This window comes from Mustela nivalis, assembly GCF_964662115.1.
Source record: "Mustela nivalis genome assembly, chromosome: 18".
NCBI lineage: Eukaryota > Metazoa > Chordata > Mammalia > Carnivora > Mustelidae > Mustela > Mustela nivalis.
The window spans coordinates 13,519,724-13,530,507 of NC_139037.1; the positions used below are offsets into that span (position 1 = coordinate 13,519,724).

Here is a 10,784-nt window from a genome sequence, read left to right on the forward strand (position 1 = left end):
CCATATATCTTATAGAGACCAATTGTCATTATTCTGGCTTAGCTGGGTTCTTTTCACCTTTTTTTTTTTTTTTAAGATTTTATTTATTTATTTATTTATTTGACAGGCACAGATCACAAGTAGGCAGAGAGGCAGGCAGAGAGAGAAAGAGGAGGAAGCAGGCTTCCTGCTGACCAGAGAGCCAGATCTTTTCACCTTTTTATGTTTCAGTGGATTCCATTGAGTACTGGGGGCAGGAAGGGGGAAGCAGTGCACATCTATCTATCCTGTATGAGGAAGTGTGCTGCTTATAGAAGGGAAATGTTTTACAGAGTGAAGAAAAAGGGAGAGCAATGTTAGTCCATCACTATTTGAATAAGAGAGACTGTATCTGGGGATAAGTATTTTGGTCACTGCAAAGGTAAACACCATGTGGGACAGGGATAGTTCCTTCAATGGGTTTCACCCGGCCTAGAATAATGAAACATTCAAGACCATTCACTTTATATGCTCTGGCTTCAGGCTCATAATGCAACTCTGTAGCTATCAATCATCTTTCCAAGTAGCTTGTCTCCCAAATACCTACACATAAGGAAAAGGGAGCCCTGAAAATCACAGGTAATTAAGGATAAAAGCACAGCCCCTTGTGAATCACAACACTTATTCTAACTCACATCAGTGAGTTTGATTAGGCTAAATCACCCCAAAATAATACTAAAATGGAATTTTTCCATCTTCAAGGCTAAGGAATAGACTGTGAAATGTGTGACCACATCAATACACCACCACACTCTGTCTAGGCAGCCAGTTGGCATTCCTCTAAGAAGTCCTAAACTCAATTCTGCCTAAACTGACACAGTAATTACAGGAATCTTTTTAAATTATCCAATCAAAATTCACTGAAACTGAGAATTTAATAGATGTATATAAATGCAAATATGCCTCCTGGACAATTTAATTGCATAAAATGCATGAATATAAAGTCCAAATAAGGAGCACCTGGGTGTCTCAGTCGGTTAGGTGGCGAATTCTTAATTTTGGCTCAGCTTATGATCTCAGGGTCCTGGGATCAAGGCCCACATCAGGCTCCACACTCAGGAGGGAGTACACTTGAGAAGTCTCTCTTCCTCTGTCCCTCCAACACTCTTTTGCTCTCTAAACAAAAAAACAAATCTTTTTTTTTTTTAGAAAGGCCAAACGGGACACCTGGGTGGCTCAGTAGGTTAGGCCTTTGCCTTTGGCTCCGGTCATGATCCCAGGGTCCTGGGATTGAGCCCCATATTGGGCTCTCTGATCGTCAGGGAGCCTGCTTCCCTCTCTCTCTCTCTGCCTACTTGTGATCTCTGTCAAATAAATAAATAAAATCATAAAAAAAAAAAAAAAGAAAAGAAAATTTCTACTCTCAACCCTAAAATTGGCACACACACACACAAAAATCCTGAAGAGCCCACAAATATCAAGAATTGTAGCAAAATTCCCAAAACAAAAATTTTGTTTTTAAAGCTATGCCCCAAAGGGTACAATAAATGTTAGAGATAGACTATCTATGCTTTGTATGAATACAGATGCCTTTTTAACTTCTCTGTATTTTCTGCTTTTATTTTTTTTAAGATTTTATTTATTTATTTGACAGACAGAGATCAGGCTCCCCACCGAACAGAGAGCCAGATCCCAGGACCATGAGATCATGACCCAAACCAAAGGCAAAGGGCTAACCCACTGAGCCGCCCAGGTGGCCCTATTTTCCTCTATCTTTTAAATAATAAACGTTTATTTCAGCAATAAATCTTGCTTCAAAAATTCAAAATAATAAAAATCAGGAAAACTGTGAACTTTCAAAATAAGAAGACAGTATTAGTATTCATCCTGGAAGGACATAGTCACATTTACCTTAAGGCATTTTCTACAGGAGAACATTAGAAAGTTTATTTCTAATCACTAGAAAGTGATTTCATACTAAAATAATAAAGTTTCCCTAAATATTCTTCACAAACCCAATTTCTGTTAATTCTGGATACCAAGAAAGGAGAGGAGAGGATCTAGTCCACAGGAAATTAAAGATCATTTTTAACCCATGTTTCTGACACTAGTTAGAAATAGATGGGGGGGAGCATCTGGTAGCTCAGTTGGTTAAGCAGCTGCCTTCAGCTCAGGTCACGATTCCAGGGTACTGGGATCAAGCCCCGTATTGGGCTCCCTGCTCAGTAGCTTCTCTCTCTCTGCCTGTCACTCTGCTTACTTGTGCTCTCACTCTAATGCTCTGTCAAATAAATAAGTAAAATCTTTAAAAAAAGAAAAAAGAAAGAAAGAAATGGGGGGGGAGGGTAGCTCAGTCAGTTAAGCATCCAACTACTAATTACAGATCAGATCATAATCTGAGGGTCATGAGATAGAGTCCTATGTCAGGCTCTGCCCTGGGCATGGAGTCCGTGTTAAGATTCTCTCTCTCCCTCTCTTGAAAAAAAAAAGAGAGAGAGAGAGAGAGAGAAAGAAAGAAAAAAAAGAAGCAGACAAGGAAAAATCCCATTAGCAATAGTATGAAAAACTGTAAAATGCCTAGGAACAAATTTAGCAAGAAAGGCAAAGAACTACATGAAGAAGACTGTCAAATCGATGAAACCTTTACTGAAGAACCTAAAACTGAAACAGGACCTGAACAATGGAAATTCATCATAAGGAAAAATTTCGATCATTAAAAATGTCAGTCCTCTCAGGATTAATATGTGAATATATTGCAATTCCAAACAGTGGGCTTTTGTGAGGTTTACTGAACCCAACAGATCTATTTTCTGTCAATAGATGTAAAAACAAATGTTCAAGAATAGTTAAGAAAATGAAAAAGTACAGCGAAAGGAGTTTTTCTTTCTTTTTTCCCCTTAAGATTTATTTATTTTAGAGAGAGAGAGAGCACGAGCGGGAGGGGTAGAAAAGAGGAAGAGAGAGACTCTCAAGCAGATGCCACACTAAGCACAGAGCCTGATGCGGGGCTTGAGCTCATGACCCTGAGATCACCTGAGCCGAAACCAAGAGTCCAAAGTTTAGCTTAACCAACTATGCTACTCAATTGCCCCAAGAGGAGTTTTCTTAACAGAGGGTAACTTTTTATAAAACTAGTACACTCAAACAGTAAAATAATAGTAAAGAGAAAAAAAGAACCAGAAACAGAGCAAACATATATGGGAACATAACATATAAGATGGCATTTAATTGGGGTACCTGGGTGCCTCAGTTGGTTAAGTGTCTGCCTTTGCTTGGATCATGATCTCAAGGTCCTGGAACAGAGCCCCACTTCAGGCTCCTTGCTCAGTGGGGAATCTGTCCCTCTCCTGCTGCCCCTCATCCTAACTGGGCATGCTCTCACTCTCTCTCACTTAAATAAATAAAATCTCTCTCTTTTTTTTAAAAGATGGCTTTCAATTCACTGAGAAAAAGACAGTTTAATCCTCATGTAGCCAGCTCTCTATACAAAGGAAAACCATACAAGACCCACTGCTTCTTATCCTATAAAGGTTAATTCCAGGGGCACCTGGGTGGCTCAGTCAGTTGGGTATCTGCCTTTGGCTTGGGTCATGGTCCTGGGATTGAGTCCCGTACTGGGCTCCCTGGTCACTGGGGAGCTGGGTTCTCCCTCTCCCACTGTCAAATTAATAAATAAAATCTTTAAAAAAAAAGAGTTAATTCCAGATGAATAAATGCATATGTCATACAACAAAGAATTAATATATCATAAGATATTCCTACAAGATTTAAAAAAAAAGGGGGGGAGGAAAAACAACTTAAAAGAAAAATGAACCAAGGACATGAACAGAAAATTCTCAACAAAGGAAATTCAAACAGAAAAAACAAACAAACAAACAAACAAACAAAAACATATCAACAGAGGCTAGCTCTAATAATGGCCAGGAAAACTGAGACAAACTGAAAGAAGACTCATCATCTGGCAGACGAATAAAAATTAAATTATTTACATCTAAGGGTGTGATGCTACAGAAAACCCATTGCTAGGGGAGGTAGAAATGACAACCTACTTATAGAATAATCTGACAATAAAAACATTTAAAGTATATTCCCTTTAACCCAGAAATCCCATCTTGGAGAATCTATTCTGCCGAAATAAAAGTTGCAGCAAATAAGGTGACAGGTACAACGATGTTTACAAATACATAGTTTATATTAACAAAATCTAGAAACAACTTAAATGTCCTTAAGAAAATCACTGAGGGGCGCCTGGGTGGCTCAGTGGGTTAAGCCGCTGCCTTCGGCTCAGGTCATGATCTCAGGGTCCTGGGATCGAGTCCCGCATCGGGCTCTCTGATCAGCGGGAAGCCTGCTTCCTTCTCTCTCTCTCTGCCTGCCTCTCTGTCTACTTGTGATCTCTGTCAAATAAATAAATAAAAATCTTTTTAAAAAAAGAAAGAAAGAAAGAAAGTCAGTCAGTCGCTGAATAGGGGCACCTAAGTGGCTCAGTAGGTTAAGGGTCGGACCCTTTATTTCAGCTCAGATCATGACCTCAGGGTTTTGAGACTGACACGGGGCTCCACGCTCAGCTGGGAGTCTGCTGAAGGATTCTCTCTCCTCTGCCCCTCCTCTCCCCCATCCCACTCCCCACACACTATCTTTAAAATAAATCTTAAAAAAAAAAAAAAAAAACTTGAGTAAGTTATGTATGGTACACATTCATGTTATGAGACGGAACAGGGATGTTTAAAGAACAAAACTGAACTATATTTACTAACCAGGATGTGTTAAGAAAAGTTTGTTACAGAGTAATATAATAAGTATGATGTCCCTTTTGTAAAAATAAAGCATCCTTATAAATGTGCACATTTAGGTTACTATATACAACACCTGACCAAGCATGGAGAGAAATCCTGAAGTACATCCATAACCTGATAAAACAGCTGGGTAATAACAATGAAGAGACTGAGGGAAATTAATAACTTTAAATATGTTTTTAGATTTTTTAATTATCATAATGGAAACCTATTATTTTATAAATTAAAAAGATAAGATTAAAAAAAACTCTTAGCACTATAAAAGTATATTATTCAAACAGGAGAAGAGAATCAGAAACAATTCATTGAACTGCATCAACATATTTCCATTGGGGGTAGGGGGAGACTGACATTCTCAACTTACTATCAGCTTCCTTAGCAAAATGAGTTACATATGAAGTATTCAAAAGAAAGAAGATGGGGAAGAGTGGGATTCTTTGCTGCCACTTGAAACTTTTGCAAAAGAGTTTGAGTAAATCACAAAGAAAAAAGAATAATGCCAATTTCAAAATTAAACATTTAAATAATATTGGCAAGGACACAGATATGAGGTTTCATATATGTGTTCTAATGCTGAAAATAAACTTCACTGACATCAACTCTACAGGTCATAAGTAAATGACCTGCAGTAGCTTCTCGTAACTCAGGACCCTGACTGCTTTTAGCTCTGGCATCAACCAGTTACCATATATCTGAATACCTGAATAATTTTTCCATATTATTTTCATTCATAACATCTATTCCATGGAGTAGCTACTAGGGGCCAGTCACTGTGCTATGTACTATGGATGTCATAAATTAGATAGCTCTTGTCCTCTGAAAACTCAAGGAAAGTTAGACAGTTGAAGTACTTTAAAGAAAGTGCTACACCCCTTTGCCTGGGGGTAGAGAGGAAGGAAGAACACATTCACTAGGTAGAAGGGAGAAAAGAAAAGCATTCCAGGTATAGGTACAACAGGTACAAAGAAAATGGAAGAACATGAAGTATTAGAGGAACAATATTAAAAAAAAAAAAAAGTTCTGTGTGTAGGGGCAATTGGCTGCCTCTGTCCATATACCATGTAACTCTTGATCTTGGAGTCGCTGAACTCAATCAAGCCTCACCTTGGGTGGAACAGCGCTTACATTTAAAAGTTTAAAAATAAATGATGTTCAGGGGCACCTGGGTGGCTCAGTGAAGCCGCTGCCTTCAGCTCAGGTCGTGATCTCAGGGTCCTGGGATCCAGTCCCGCATCTGGCTCTCTGCTCAGCAGGGAGCCTGTTTCCCTTCCTCTCTCTCTGCCTGCCTCTCTGCCTACTTGTGATCTCTCTCTGTCAAATAAATAAATAAAATCTTTAAAAATAAATAAATAAATAAATAAATGATGTTCAGTATGTGTAAATAAAAATAATACAACCAATTGCTAGTAAACTACTTCCCTAATTCTACTTTCTTAAGTAGTCAACACCATTTACTAACTTTCATCACGGAATGTTTCTAAGGAAACCGTAAAGCCCAACTTTCACTGGTAGAGACAAACACATATTTAAAAAACATGACGTATCCAAAATACTACCAGAAAAAGAAGCTCTTCTCACAACAGCTTATCTTCAATAAATCATACCCAAAACCTACTATCTATAAAAATATTATTCTCACTTAGTTTCTCCACTCAGCTCAAACCAATGTTTTCACCATTTTTTTTTAATATGTTATTTATTTATTTGACAAAGAGATACAGCTAGAGAGGGAACACAAGCAGGGGGCATGAGAGAGGGAAAAGCAGGCTCTTTGCTGAGCAGGGAGCCCGATGTGGGGCTCGATCCCAGGACCTTGGGATCATGACCTGAGCCGAAGGCAGATGCTTAACAACTGAGCGAGCCAGGCACTCCTCTTTTCACCATATTTTAAAAGGATCACGTTTTCAAAAATATCAAAAAGTGGGAAGGGAACCAAATCCTTTGTGCAGACTTTAAAAATGAATTTTTAAAAATTAACTTCCCTTCCTTTTCTTCAGCTTCAAATGGGATAATTTCCCAATAGTGACATTTAGTAAATAGCTTCACTAAAATGAGCTGTAAAAACACTAATGGAACTCCTTTTGAGTTGTACAACTATATGACTATTTACTAAAGTTAGATCTTTTAACCCAATAGTGTACATCATCTATTCTAATCAGTCTCACTTTTAAACCAAAGGTTTGTGAGGGGAGTGCAAATATTTTACAATCCCAAAGATCTAAAATCATGTCTTTCTCATATTTGCTCTTCCCCAAAACCCGTAACATTAACCGCAAGGCCAAACAAGCTGAAAAGCCTAGGATGCTCAGTAAAACACAAGAAAGATGGGTGAGCAAAGCAACTGCCTATCAGGTTACACTATGATTGCTGCACTGTGACAACAGAGAAAGGAGGTAAAAACTACTTGCCTTTAAAGATGTCTTAATTTATAAAGTGCAAAGGTCACATATGTTTTCATCATCTTTTAAAAGACAATTACTTTTTTTTCTTTTGAAACCTATTTTTCACTGACAACATTTATAACTCAACGTTCTCTCTCCAATTGTCTAAGCAAGCCAAAAAACGAAACAAAACAAAACTTCCAAGTACCTAATGAAAAATCATTTCTCATTTCGATCACAGTATCTTACACCTTGACCTTTTTATACAAAAGTGTTAGTTAATGCTGACTCAACAAGTCTGGCAAGTGTGAGGGTTTTTTTCACTTCTGGACCCTTCAAACTTTGACAAGAGATGTTTTAGTAACCAAGACTCATGCCAAATTAAATTATTCCTCCATGCCAAACTGTGTTATTACTCCTTCAGTGAAGGAGGAAAAAACAAAAACAAAAACAAACAAAAAAACCTTATGTGTATTTTCAAGATAGAAATGAATGTCTTCACAGATACAAAATTTTCTATACAAAAAGGCAAATGGAAAAATCCTAATACTTTTTGACAAAGATACAACTTTATTTTTTTTTAAAGATTTTATTTCTTTATTTGATGGACAGAGATCACAATGAGGCAGAGAAGCAGGCAGAGAGAGAGGGAGAAACAGGTTCCTGGCTGAGCAGAGAGCCTGACAGAGGGCTCGATCCCAGATCCCAGGACTGAGATCATGACCTGAGCCGAAGGCAGAGGCTTAACCCACTGAACCACCCATGCGTCCCAAGATACAACTTTAAAAACCTATACACCCAGAAATATGAGAGCTTAAATAAATCTGTATGTTCTCTTAATCTTAAAAATAGTTGTTACTTTAAACCTTATCCTGCATGAAAGGAACTGAGTAAAAGTAACAGAGGGATGAAGACATCAAAATCAAGAACTCACAACAATTGATAAAGCTGAGAACAAATGAATTTTAAGGGGGCGCCTGGGTGGCTCAGTGGGTTAAGCCGCTGCCTTCGGCTCAGGTCGTGATCTCAGGGTCCTGGGATCGAGTCCCGCATCGGGCTCTCTGCTCAGCGGGAGCCTGCTTCCTCCCCCCTCTCTCTCTCTGCCTGCCTCTCTGCCTACTTGTGATCTCTCTCTGTCAAATAAATAAAAAATAAAATCTTAAAAAAAAAAATGAATTTTAAGGACCAAATATAGCTAAACAAGTAGTTCCAGTTTATAGAAGGCTAAACTAAAAGTTTTATATTCTCTGAAGCTAAATCTAAGAGCTTTAAAGTTTTGCTTTCAATTAAGTTCTGCTTTATACACAAAATTTTTAAATCCTCATCAAATGCAAATAAGGGGATTAGGCATTTCGAAAATCTGTTTTGGTATGTAGTTTCCTAATACTTTTTTTTTTAATTAAAAATAATCTTTGGAAAATACTCAACTTTTTCAATACGTATAGACTTTTAATAAATCACAAAAAAACCTGGGGTCACCTGGGTGGCTCAGTCAGTTAATGGGCGCCTTTAGCTCAGATCATGATCCCAGGATCCTGAGACAGATTGCCACATCAGGCTTCCTGCTAGTGGGGAGTCTGCATCTTCCTCACCTTCTGCTCCCTCACTTGTGCACACTCTCTCAAATAAATAAGTAAAATCTCTAAAAATAATAATAAAAATAAATCACAAAAATCCTGGAGGTGCCTGGGAGGCACAGCTGGCTTAAGATCCAACTCTTGGTTTCAGCTCAGGCTGTGATCTCAAGATGGTGAGATGGATCCCCAAGATGGGCTCCACACGCAGTGCAGAGACTCCTTGAGACCCACTCTCCCTCTGCCCCTTCCACCTGCCCTAGAGCTTTTCTTGTGTGCATGCTCTCTCACTCTCTCTCCCAAATAAATAAATCATAAAAAACTTGGACTTTTGTTTTTGCACGTCACTAATTTCAAGACTACGTTTTAAAATAAACAGGGGACAAATTATCACCAAGGTTTTGCTGACAATTTTTGTACTTCATAGTTTCACTCTAAAATTCACTATTAAGGGGCACCTGGCTGGCTCAGTTGGTAGAGCATTCAACTCTTGATCTCAGGGTTTTTGAAGTAGACCCCCAAGTTAGAAGTAGAGTTCACTAAAAAAATAAACCAAAATTCATATTTGGTTCAAATCTAGAACTGGTAAAAGGGAAACAGATCAAGGAACAAGAAATTACTCCCAAAAGAAAATGAACTGAAGTAACCTTAACAATAATGTTTCTTTCAAGTATAATCCTACAACCCTAGACAAACTGGACATTCAAATATGTGATCAATCAACAGTGCACTAAACAGCATTGTGGTTATAATTTGTAAGGCAAAAGGACACTTTCCAACTGAATACAAACCACCTAAGAATGAATAATGTTTGACTATCAATACATTATACCACGAAATGAACAGAGTTAAGTAACACCTACCCGATAGCTCTTCCAATAACCTTGTTTTTAAAAATGTAACTCAGAAATGGAACATTTCAGTAACAATTACAAGGAGATATTTATTAAATGAATAAGCATTCCATAGATGTTCAGAAATGTGATAGTTCCTTTATCCAAAAGAGAAACTCCCTATCCCGAGAGTAAATACAGAAACACTAACATAATTTTGAAAAGTCTCTTTAAATAACAAGAATACTATTTACAATGAAAACATTCAGTCTCCTACTGAGACATCATATGACCAGTACAGGAATTTATCTACCTGATGATAAGAATAATGCACTTAGACATGGATTAGAAGTATTAAAAGGTTTGATCCAAGTTCAAGTTATAAATTTTTTCTTCACTGCCTTCTTCATCCCCCTACAGGAGTCCATTAAGTTACATATTTAAATTTCAACTGTCACTAGGCTGTAATCTCAAATAAGCTCTCTTCAGCAGGTTAAAAAACCCAGGCTGAGATGAAATAGAGGTGATTGAATCACACTTGCCTAACTTGAAATGTAGGAAATAATCAGTGAATTACTGTGAAATACTTTTTATTCAAGCATGCCATAATGCAAACATACTTTAAGGACAGCATAAAAGTGGTGAGATTATAGATACCTGGAGAGTCTACATTTTTAAACCAAAACTTGAGGTATATAGTCTGACAAGTATTATAGGAGAACAGCAGAAGTGAATATCCAAAATTCAACTAACCGCCCCCCCCCCACAAAATTCAACACACAGTCAACTTAAGTATTTTTCAGAATCAGTCAGCAAAGATCATAACCTGCAAGTTAAGATCACTAAGAAATCTTCACTCCTCTCCTCTGTTAAACTAATCCTTACAGGAGCCAAAAAAGTTACTTCCCTTTCTGCCGACGTCGGATTAAGATTCTTCTCGGGCAATTTTCATGCCCAGGGATATACAACACCAAGACAAATACATAAGTGTCGGTAAGCACCAAAAAGCCAAGTCTTCAGCACAAGGAGGGAATTCACAAATGAGAAAACATTTGACGGCCTCCTCCCTACACCCCTCCCCAAAGCCATTTAACCAACTTTCCAAACATTTACTGGGGAAGCATACTCTAAGCGAGTGGTTCGATGGCTCTCCTTCATCAAACCCTAACAGGGAAACATAACCAATCGTCCCGACTCTTCCAGACAGTCAAGAAAATAGGGAGAATTATTAGAAACTGCCGT

At 38.0% G+C, this 10,784-nt stretch overlaps 1 protein-coding gene across 1 annotated transcript in view; it reads right to left on the reverse strand.

Moving 5' to 3' along the window:
- AP1G1 (adaptor related protein complex 1 subunit gamma 1) overlaps positions 1 to 10,784 on the reverse strand; it is a gene marked incomplete at its 5' end in the record, with an annotated part of 80,139 nt that overhangs the window by 68,304 nt on the left and 1,051 nt on the right. The gene's annotated exons all lie outside the window — the stretch shown is intronic.